At 45.0% G+C, this 10,368-nt stretch overlaps 1 long non-coding RNA gene across 1 annotated transcript in view; it reads left to right on the top strand.

Moving 5' to 3' along the window:
* Positions 1-3,549: 3,549 nt before the first annotated feature.
* The window catches only part of LOC135523200 (uncharacterized), a 50,129-nt gene continuing 43,310 nt past the window's right edge, over positions 3,550-10,368 (top strand). The window contains exons 1-3 of the long non-coding RNA XR_010452796.1: positions 3,550-3,574; positions 4,823-5,020; positions 5,152-5,333. This is a non-coding gene — a long non-coding RNA (uncharacterized LOC135523200). The remainder of the gene's footprint in view (positions 3,575-4,822; positions 5,021-5,151; positions 5,334-10,368) is intronic.

Below are 10,368 nucleotides of genomic sequence, written 5' to 3'. Positions count from 1 at the left end.
TGTTCTGTTCTGAGGAGCAGCTTACAGAAAATTAAGTCATCCATTCCCAGAGGTCTGCAGGACAACAACAACCACAAATGTTACAGAGGGTTCCGCTCTCATCCACAGTTCCAATGGCTTCATCCATTCTTCTAATTAATACAAAACATGTTTCCTACGGTATTTGAGCTTATCTTCTATAAAACTAGATTTCCACTCTACTTTGAGGCATAGATATTCCCCTTGTTGAAATAGACTGTTGAAGTAGATGGACAGTTCTGTCTCGTGCACTTCCTTGTGTAGTCAGAGGAGGGCACTGCTTAAGAGGGCGACCACATGCTCTCAGTTGATGATGAATTTGGTGTGTGTGTTAATGTGTGTGTCCCTATGTGTATGCGTGTGTTTACGTATTTGTGTGTGTTTATGTGTGTGTTTGTGTGTGTGTGCGTGTGGGTGTGTTTATGTGTCTGTCTGTGTCTGTGTGTGTTTGTGTCTGTGTTGGGTGGGTGTGCGTGTGTGTGTGTGTGTGTGTGTGTCTGTATTTCTATGTGCGTGTGTTTACGTATGTGTGTATGTGTCTGTATTTCTATGTGCGTGTGTTTACGTGTGTGTGTGTGTGTCTGTGTGTGTCTGTATTTCTATGTGCGTGTGTTTACGTGTGTGTGTGTGTGTGTGTCTGTGTGTGTGTATGTCTGTGTGTGTGTGTGTGTGTGTGTGTCTGTATTTCTATGTGTGTGTGTTTACGTGTGTGTGTGTGTGTGTGTGTCTGTGTGTGTGTCTGTGTGTGTTTGTATTTCTATGTGCGTGTGTTTACGTGTGTGTGTGTGTGTGTGTGTATGTCTGTGTGTGTATGTGTGTGTCTGTATTTCTATGTGCGTGTGTTTATGTGTGTGTGTTAGGGGAAGGGTGATGGTAAATACAGATGTAGGTATGAATATATGGTCAGTACAACGACAATATACTGTAATAACCACATGCCAACAAACAACATTACACTCTCTCTCTTCCAGGTCAATCAGGGTGTGTTGTATCAGGCTGTTAGGTGTCTCTGTTGTGCTATACATTACAATAAGTAACATAGACAGACTAGCACAAGCATTATGCTAATGATCCAATGATTATGTTAATTCATTTGTACTAGTCCAGTGCTGGGATAGCGTTTTAGTTGGACTATTAATAGGATCACTACCAGTTAGATCACATGGGATCAACATGCTCTTTATATCTCTATAGTACTGTTTGTCCTTACTAGTCTTGGCATGTGTTTTCAGTGGCCCAGAGGATATGGTATGAAATGACAATGTGGAATGCACTGTTTCCTGTCCGCATATTAATTCAGTCAATCTTATCACTGTACCAGCATCACTCTATCAGACATTGATTTGCAGAAGAGAAAATGCTGATATTGCAATATTTTTTAAATGTCCAATTATGAAAATAATTGTGTTATTTTCATCCTCAACTGTCCACCTGCTCGTTGTCTTCTCAGCTGTATCTACAATATTAACTGAATATCATATTTAGTCAGATGTAATAATATGTATTCGTATGTAATCATATGTTATCATATTTAATCATATTTAGTCATATTTATTCCTATTTAATCATTTTTAATCATTTTGAATCCCACTGTTGCTCTGTGAGACAAAGGGCACATATTAACGTGCTCTATGCTGTACATCCATGTTTAAAGTGAGGTCTCTGTCATGTTACAGTCAGTCACATTACATCTAAGAGATGTTCAACAGCAGAATGTCTGGTTGGGACTTAGCCATACTCCTCAGCCATACTCCAGCTGTGATGTCTGTCTGTGATGAGCATCATTAAAGGCTATGGCGTGGCTCAAACAGGAGGAGTGAGACACTCTGTCATCAAACAAAACTGTGGCGTCATTGGGCCGCACCCCGATGTTTTTGATCCAGCCCCAAACATTTTGAGAGGTGGACCGCTCACGTCCCTTGAGCCGTCCCCCACCCCTACAGCACCGGTTCGATGTCAATGTCATCACTCAGCAAAACGCCTGTCACTCAGCCAGAGTCTGCAGCATAGCACAGAGCAAATACGGTTATTTGGAACATCTTCCAAAAGAGTTGCAAAACAAGCGAGCAGGTTGAGCAGGTTGAGGCAGCAGTGAATGAGGTGGAGAGGGCAGAACAGCCAGAAAGTCAAAGCGCAGCAGCAGCAGAGTTACCCACATGTTTGTGCAGGGTTGGTAGTAGCTAACTAGCTATTCTCCCTCAGCATAATGGTTGGTGGTAGCTAACTAGCTATTCTCCCTCAGCATAATGGTTGGTGGTAGCTAACTAGCTATTCTCCCTCAGCATAATGGTTGGTAGTAGCTAACTAGCTATTCTCCCTCAGCATAATGGTTGGTAGTAGCTAACTAGCTATTCTTCCTCAGCATAATGGTTGGTGGTAGCTAACTAGCTATTCTCCCCCAGCATAATGGTTGGTGGTAGCTAACTAGCTATTCTCCCTCAGCATAATGGTTGGTGGTAGCTAAGTAGCTATTCTCTCTCAGCATAAGGGTTGGTGGTAGATAACTAGCTATTCTCCCTCAGCATAAGGGTTGGTGGTAGCTAACTAGCTAGTCTCCCTCAGCATAAGGGTTGGTGGTAGCTAACTAGCTAGTCTCCCTCAGCATAATGGTTGGTGGTAGCTAACTAGCTAGTCTCCCTCAGCATAAGGGCTGGCTAGTGCTAATAAGATAGCCTTAGCGCTCAGCATCTTTAAACTATTGAGTGTCAGTCAGAGTTATTTCACAGTATATCACAGTATATTTAGTTTAAAACTAACTAATGACATGTTGCACCTCTACCTTGCTTCCTTGTAGATGAGCAAAGGAGGAGGATAGATGACAACAGTAGGTCAGTGGCAGCAGCAGTCAGGGGTAACAGTAGGGAAGAGGATGATTTAGGTGACTCAGATGTAGGCCCAAAACAAGTTAAGCTTCCTCAGCATACCCTTGCAAACTAAAGACACACACCAGACAAGACACAGAGACAGCAACAGAAGAGTAGAGGATGAAGAGAGACACCAGACAAGGCACAGAGACAGCAACAGAAGGATAGATGTTGGAGAGAGACACCAGACAAGACAAAGAGACAGCAACAGAAGAGTAGAGGATGGAGAAAGACACCAGACAAGACACATAGACAGCAACAGAAGAGCAGAGGATGGAGAGAGACACCAGACAAGACACAGGGACAGCAGCAGAAGAATATGATATGATGGAGAGGGACACCAGAAGAACAGAACAGGCCATAATAGAAAAGAGAAGCTGCGACAGCAACAGACAACACACAGAGGAAGTGACAGAAGAGGGCAGATGGAGGGTGTTGAGCACACAGTCAACTTTATCACTTCAAGCTGCTCTATAGATTCCCATTAGTTTTATTTAGTTGCACAAATTATAACAGACCGGGAAAAATTAAAACAGGGTTTACATAGATTTTGCAGGAGAGGTGAAAAAGCCCGTGAAATTACTATTAAAATGATTGTTTACTTTTACCACCAGGACAGGACGAGAGAGGAGAGCAGTCAAGAGACAGCAACAGACGACACAGAGAAAACGATGGAGAGAGGCAGAGGAGGGGTGAGCACACAGTACATTACCACTTAAAGTTGCTTTATGGATTCTAATTAATGCACTGTGCGTGTGTGCGTGTGTGCGTGTGTGTGTGCGTGTGTGTGTGTGTGTGTGTGTGTGTGTGTGTGTGTGTGTGTGTGTGTGTGTGTGTGTGTGTGTGTGTGTGTGTGTGTGTGTGTGTGTGTGTGTGTGTGTGAGAGAGAGAGAGAGAGAGAGAGAGAGAGAGAGAGAGAGAAGGTGTTTGGGTATGGTTGAAGGTGTTGAGTGGTTTTGAACAGTTTGCAAAGAATTTGCAGGTGATGTACATGTTGTTCCAGAGTAGAGTGTTCCAGAGTAGAGTGTGTTCCAGAGTACAGAGTGTTCCAGGGTAGAGAGTGTTCCTGAGTACAGTGTTCCAGAGTAGAGAGTGTTCCAGAGTACAGAGTGTTCCAGAGCATAGAGTGTTTAAGAGTGGAGAGTGTTCCAGAGTAGAGAGTGTTTCAGAGTAGAGAGTAGAGAGTGTTCCAGAGTAGAGAGTAGAGAGTGATCCAGAGTAGAGAGTAGAGAGTGATCCAGAGTAGAGAGTGATCCAGAGTAGAGTGTTCCCAGAGTAGAGAGTGTTTCAGAGTAGAGAGTAGAGAGTGTTCCAGAGTAGAGGGTAGAGAGTGATCCAGAGTAGAGAGTGTTTCAGAGTAGAGAGTAGAGAGTGATCAAGAGTAGAGAGTAGAGTGTTCCCAGAGTAGAGAGTGTTTCAGAGTAGAGAGTAGAGAGTGTTCCAGAGTAGAGAGTGTTTCAGAGTAGAGAGTAGAGAGTGATCAAGAGTAGAGAGTAGAGTGTTCCCAGAGTAGAGAGTGTTTCAGAGTAGAGAGTAGAGAGTGTTCCAGAGTAGAGAATAGAGAGTGATCCAGAGTAGAGAGTAGAGAGTGATCCAGAGTAGAGAGTGTTCCAGAGTAGAGAGTAGAGAGTGATCCAGAGTAGAGAGTAGAGAGTGATCCAGAGTAGAGTGTTCCCAGAGTAGAGAGTGTTCCAGAGTAGAGAGTGATCCAGAGTAGAGAGTGTTCCAGAGTAGAGAGTGTTCCAGAGTAGCCGGGGACTTTAATGCAGGCAAACTTAAATCTATTTTACCTCATTTCTACCAGCATGTCAAATGTGCAACCAGAGGAAAAAAACTCTAGACCACCTTTACTCCACACACAGATACACAACAAGCTCTCCCTCGCCCCTCCATTTGGCAAATCTGACCATAATGCTAACCTCTTGATTTCTGCTTACAAGCAAAAACTAAAGCAGGAAGTACCAGTGACTTGCTCAATACGGAAGTGGTCAGATGATGTGGATGCTATGCCACATGACTGTTTTGCAAGCACAGACTGGAATATGCTCCGGGATTCATCCAAAGGCATTGAGGAGTATATCACCTCAGTCATCGGCTTCATCAATAAGTGCATCGACGACGTCAGCCCCACAATGACCGTACGTATATATCCCAGCCAGAAGCCATGAATTACAGGCAGCATCTGCATCGAGCTAAAGGCTGGAGCTGCTGCTTTCAAGAAGCGGGACACTAATCTGTACGCTTACAAGAAATCATGCTATGCCTTCAGATGAACCATCAAACAGGCAAAGCGTCAATACAGGATTAAGACTGAATCCTACTACACTGGCTCTGACACTCGTCGGATGTGGAAGGGCTTAAAAACTATTACGGACTGCAAAGGGAAACGCCGCCGCGAGCTGCCCAGTGACGCAAGCATACCAGCTGGGCCAAATGCAAGCTAAATTTGAGGTAAGCAACACTGAAGAATGCATGAGAGCACCAGCTGTTTCGGGACGACTGTGTGATAACAATCTCAACAGCCGATGTGAGCAAGACATTTAAACAGGTCAACATTCACAAATGCGGGGACAGACACATTACAAGGACGTGTATTCAAACCATGTGTGGACCAATTGGCAATTGTCTTCACTGACATTTTCAACCTCTGCCTGACTGAATCTATAATACCTACATGCTTCAAGAATTCCACCATTGTCCCTGTGCCCAAAGAAGCGAAGGTAACCATTCTATTCTACCGCCCATAGCACTCGGTAGCCATGAAGTGCTTTGAAAGGCTGGTCATGGCTCACAAAACAGCATCATCCCTGATACCGTAGACACACTCCAATTTGCATTCCGCCCCAACAGAGCTACAGATGATGTAATCTCAATCGCACTCCACACTGGCCTTTCCCAGCTGGACAAAAGGAACACCTATGTGAGAATGCTGTTTATTGACCACAGCTCAGTGCTCAACACCATAGGGCCCACAATCTCATCAATAAGCTAAGGACCATGGACTAAACATCTCCCTCTGCAACTGGATCCTGGACTTCTTGACAGGCCGCCCCCAGGTGGTAAGGGTAGGCAACATGTCTGCCACGCTGATCCTCAACACGGGGGCCATTCAGGGGTGCTTGCTTAGTCCCCTCCTGTACTGCATGGCCAAACACTGCTACAAAACCATCATTAGGTTTGCTGACGACACAACAGTGGTAGGCCTGATTACCAACAATGATGAGACAGCCTATAGGGAGGAGGTCAGAAGCCTGGCAGTCTGGTGCCAGGGCAACAACCTCTCCCTCAATATGAACAAGACAAAGGAGCTGATCGTGGCAGTCCGAACAGGCCCACATTAACATTGACAGGGCTGTAGTGGAGCTGGTTGAGAATTTCAAGATCCTTGTTGTCCACATCACCAACGAACTATCATGGTCCAAACATACCAAGACAGTCGTGAAGATGGCTCGACAACACCTTTTCCCCTTCAGGAGATTGAAAATATTTGGAATGGGTCCCCAGATCCTCAAAATGTTCTCGCGGCACCTTCGAGAGCATCCTGACCGGTTGCATCACCGCCTGGTATGGCAACCATTCAGCATCTGACCGCAAGGCGCTACAGAGGGTAGTGAGTACGGCCCAGTACATCACTGGGGCCAAGCTTTCTGTCATCCAGGACCTATATACCAGGCAGTGTCAGACGAAAGCCCCAAAAATGGTCAAAGATACCATTTACCCAAGTCATTGACTGTTCTCTCTGCTACCGTACGCAAGAGCAGAGATTGTTCCTGCGTAGAGAGTGGAGAGTGTTCCAGAGTAGAGACTGTTCCAGAACAGAGAGTTTTCAAGAGTAGAGAGTGTTCCAGAGTAGTGTTCCAGAGTAGAGAGAGTTCCAGAGTAGAGTGTTCCAGAGGAGAAACTGTTCCAGAGTACATTGTTCTAGAGTAGAGACTGTTCCAGAGTACATTGTTCCAGAGTAGAGAGTGTTCCAGGGTAGAGTGTTCCAGAGTAGAGTGTTCCAGAGTAGAGAGTGTTCCAGAGTAGAGAGTGTTCCAGAGTAGAGAGTGTTCAAGAGTAGAGTGTTCCAGAGTAGAGGGAGTTCCAGAGTAGAGAGTGTTCCAGAGTAGTGTTCCAGAGTAGAGACAGTTCCAGAGTAGAGTATTCCAGAGTAGAGAGAGTTCCAGAGTAGAGTGTTCCAGAGTAGAGAGAGTTCCAGAGTAGAGTGTTCCAGAGTAGAGAGTGTTCCAGAGTAGAGAGTGTTCCAGAGTAGAGAGTGTTTCAGAGTAGAGAGAGTTCCAGAGTTGAGTGTTCCAGATTAGAGAGTGTTCCAAATTAGAATGTTCCAACATAGAGAGTGGAGAGTGTTCCAGAGTAGAGACTGTTCCAGAGTAGAGGGTGTTCCAGCATACAGAGTTTTCCAGAACAGAGTGTTCCAGAGTAGAGAGTGTTCCAGAGTAGAGTGTTCAAGAGTAGAGAGTGTTCCAGGCTAGAGAGAGTTCCAGAGTTGAGTGTTCCAGAGTAGAGAGAGTTCCAGAGTTGAATGTTCCAGAGTAGAGTGAGTTCCAGGGTAGAGAGAGTTCCAGAGTACAGTGTTCCAGAGTAGAGTGTGTTCCAAATTAGAGTGTTCCAGCGTAGAAAGTGGAGAGTGTTCCAGAGTAGAGACTATTCCAGAGCAGAGAATGTTCAAGAGTAGAGAGTGTTCCAGAGTAGTGTTCCAAAGTAGAGAGAGTTCCAGAGTAGAGTGTTTCAGAGTAGAGAGAGTTCCAGAGTAGAGTGTTCCAGAGTAGAGAGAGTTCCAGAGTAGAGAGAGTTCCAGAGTTGAATGTTCCAGAGTAGAGTGAGTTCCAGGGTAGAGAGAGTTCCAGAGTACAGTGTTCCAGAGTAGAGTGTGTTCCAAATTAGAGTGTTCCAGCGTAGAAAGTGGAGAGTGTTCCAGAGTAGAGACTATTCCAGAGCAGAGAATGTTCAAGAGTAGAGAGTGTTCCAGAGTAGTGTTCCAAAGTAGAGAGAGTTCCAGAGTAGAGTGTTTCAGAGTAGAGAGAGTTCCAGAGTAGAGTGTTCCAGAGTAGAGAGAGTTCCAGAGTAGAGAGAGTTCCAGAGTGGAGAGTGTTCCAGAGTGGAGAGAGTTCCAGAGTGGAGAGTGTTCCAGAGTAGAGAGAGTTCCAGAGTGGAGAGTGTTCCAGAGTAGAGAGTGTTCCAGAGTAGAGGGAGTTCCAGAGTAGAGAGTGTTCCAAAGTAGAGTGTTCCAGAGTAGAGAGTGTTCCAGAGTAGAGAGTTTTCCAAAGTAGTGTTCCAGAGTAGAGAGTGTTCCAGAGTAGAGAGTGTTCCAAAGTAGAAGTGTTCCAGAGTAGAGAGTGTTCCAGAGTAGAGAGTGTTCCAGCTTAGATAGTGTTCCAGAGTAGAGAGTCTTCCAGAATAGAGGGAGTTCCAGAGTATAGAGTGTTCCAGCGTAGAGAGAGTTCCAGCTTAGGGAGTGTTCCAGAGTAGAGAGTGTTCCAGAGTAGAGAATGTTCCAGAGTAGAGAGTGTTCCAGAGTAGAGGGAGTTCCAGAGTAGAGAGTGTTCCAAAGTAGAGTGTTCCAGAGTAGAGAGTGTTCCAGAGTAGAGAGTGTTCCAGAGTAGAGAGAGTTCCAGAGTGGAGAGTGTTCCAGAGTAGAGAGTATTCCAGAGTAGAGTGTTCCAGAGTAGAGAGTGTTCCAGAGTAGAGAGTGTTCCAGAGTAGAGGGAGTTCCAGAGTAGAGAGTGTTCCAAAGTAGAGTGTTCCAGCGTAGAGAGAGTCCCAGCTTAGGGAGTGTTCCAGAGTAGAGAGTGTTCCATAGTAGAGAATGTTCCAGAGCAGAGAGTGTTCCAGAGTAGAGAGTGTTCCAGAGTAGAGAGTGTTCCAGAGTAGAGAGTGTTCCAGAGTAGAGGATGTTCCAGAGTAGAGAGTGTTCCAGAGTAGAGAGTGTTCCAGAGTAGAGAATGTTCCAGAGTAGAGGATGTTCCAGAGTAGAGAGTGTTCCAGAGTAGAGGATGTTCCAGAGTATAGAGTGTTCCAGCGTAGAGAGAGTTCCAGCTTAGGGAGTGTTCCAGAGTAGAGAGTGTTCCAGAATAGAGAGTGTTCCAGAGTAGAGAGTGTTCCAGAGTAGAGAGTGTTCCAGAGTAGAGAGTGTTCCAGAGTACAGTGTGTTTCAATTGACTACTGGAAGTGTCTGCGGTGGGAAGGCGCAAGTGACCTGAAAAATATCTAATCTCTCAATGTTCATCTCAAAGTGACCTGTTCATCTCAAAGTGCCCTGTTCATCTCAAAGTGCCCTGTTCATCTCAAAGTGCCCTGTTCATCTCAAAGTGCCCTGTTCATCTCAAAGTGACCTGTTCATCTCAAAGTGACCTGTTCATCTCAAAGTGACCTGTTCATCTCAAAGTGACCTGTTCATCTCAAAGTGACCTGTTCATCTCAAAGTGACCTGTTCATCTCAAAGTGACCTGTTCATCTCAAAGTGACCTGTTCATCTCAAAGTGACCTGTTCATCTCAAAGTGACCTGTTCATCTCAAAGTGACCTGTTCATCTCAAAGTGACCTGTTCATCTCAAAGTGACCTGTTCATCTCAAAGTGCACCAAATCCACACATTAAGCTGTTGAAATTAATTTTTTTGCACCGGATCCCCCTACTGGCTTTTGGTGAAGCCCTGTATGTCTTCCAATCCTAGAAACACCCCTCACAATGTCAAGTCAGTAGCTCCAACTTTGGCATGGATTAATCATGATAGAGCTGTCAGAACCCTGACCAGAATTAGCATGAAAACTTGAGCAGACAGGAGGTAATATTGAACGTCCAGATGGTTGTAGAGCAGAGACAGACATCCAGTGGCCATGTTGGCTTTATCTTTAATTCACATCCTCTCAGGCGCTCCTCGCCACATTGTTAGACATTCCTCTAGGGAGCTGGAAGCCACGCAAGTTGCAGCTATTTAAATATGGAGAGTTAAATAAGTTGAGTTAGTGTCAGTTTGCCTGGCACCCTAGCTAATGCATCTGTACAGTACATTGTAATGATATAGTACTTATTATGGGAAGGCTTTTCTCAGAACTGAAGATGACTTTTCGGGGGGACGTTGCCAAGAACTTGATGATGATTCTCAGAAAGGCAGTATGGCTTACGCATCGCTGGTTCCAATAGCCTTATGACAACAATACAGTAATGGATTCATTTGTAAATTGTAAATCTTTATTGATACATTCATAAAACAAAATCAGTTTTGGAATAAAAAAAATTGAATCATATAATTCCTTTTCTGGTTTTTGACTACCAAAACAGCTCAAATAGACAAGTGACAGGTCAATATCTAAAAGCCCAGCTGTAGACACACCCAAAACCAGGAGTCCAGATGTAGACTCCAGAGACCCAGAGTTCCAGGGGCCTCATACCCAGGACTCAGACATCCCATCCTGGAGAGGTCTTGCCTGGTACCCCCTCCAGATGGCCAGGGCTCTGTGGTTGTTCCATCTGGCACTGAGAGAGAG

The sequence above is a fragment of the Oncorhynchus masou genome, chromosome 30 (assembly GCF_036934945.1).
Source record: "Oncorhynchus masou masou isolate Uvic2021 chromosome 30, UVic_Omas_1.1, whole genome shotgun sequence".
Lineage (NCBI taxonomy): Eukaryota > Metazoa > Chordata > Actinopteri > Salmoniformes > Salmonidae > Oncorhynchus > Oncorhynchus masou.
This window is presented reverse-complemented; position numbering and strand designations above follow the sequence as displayed.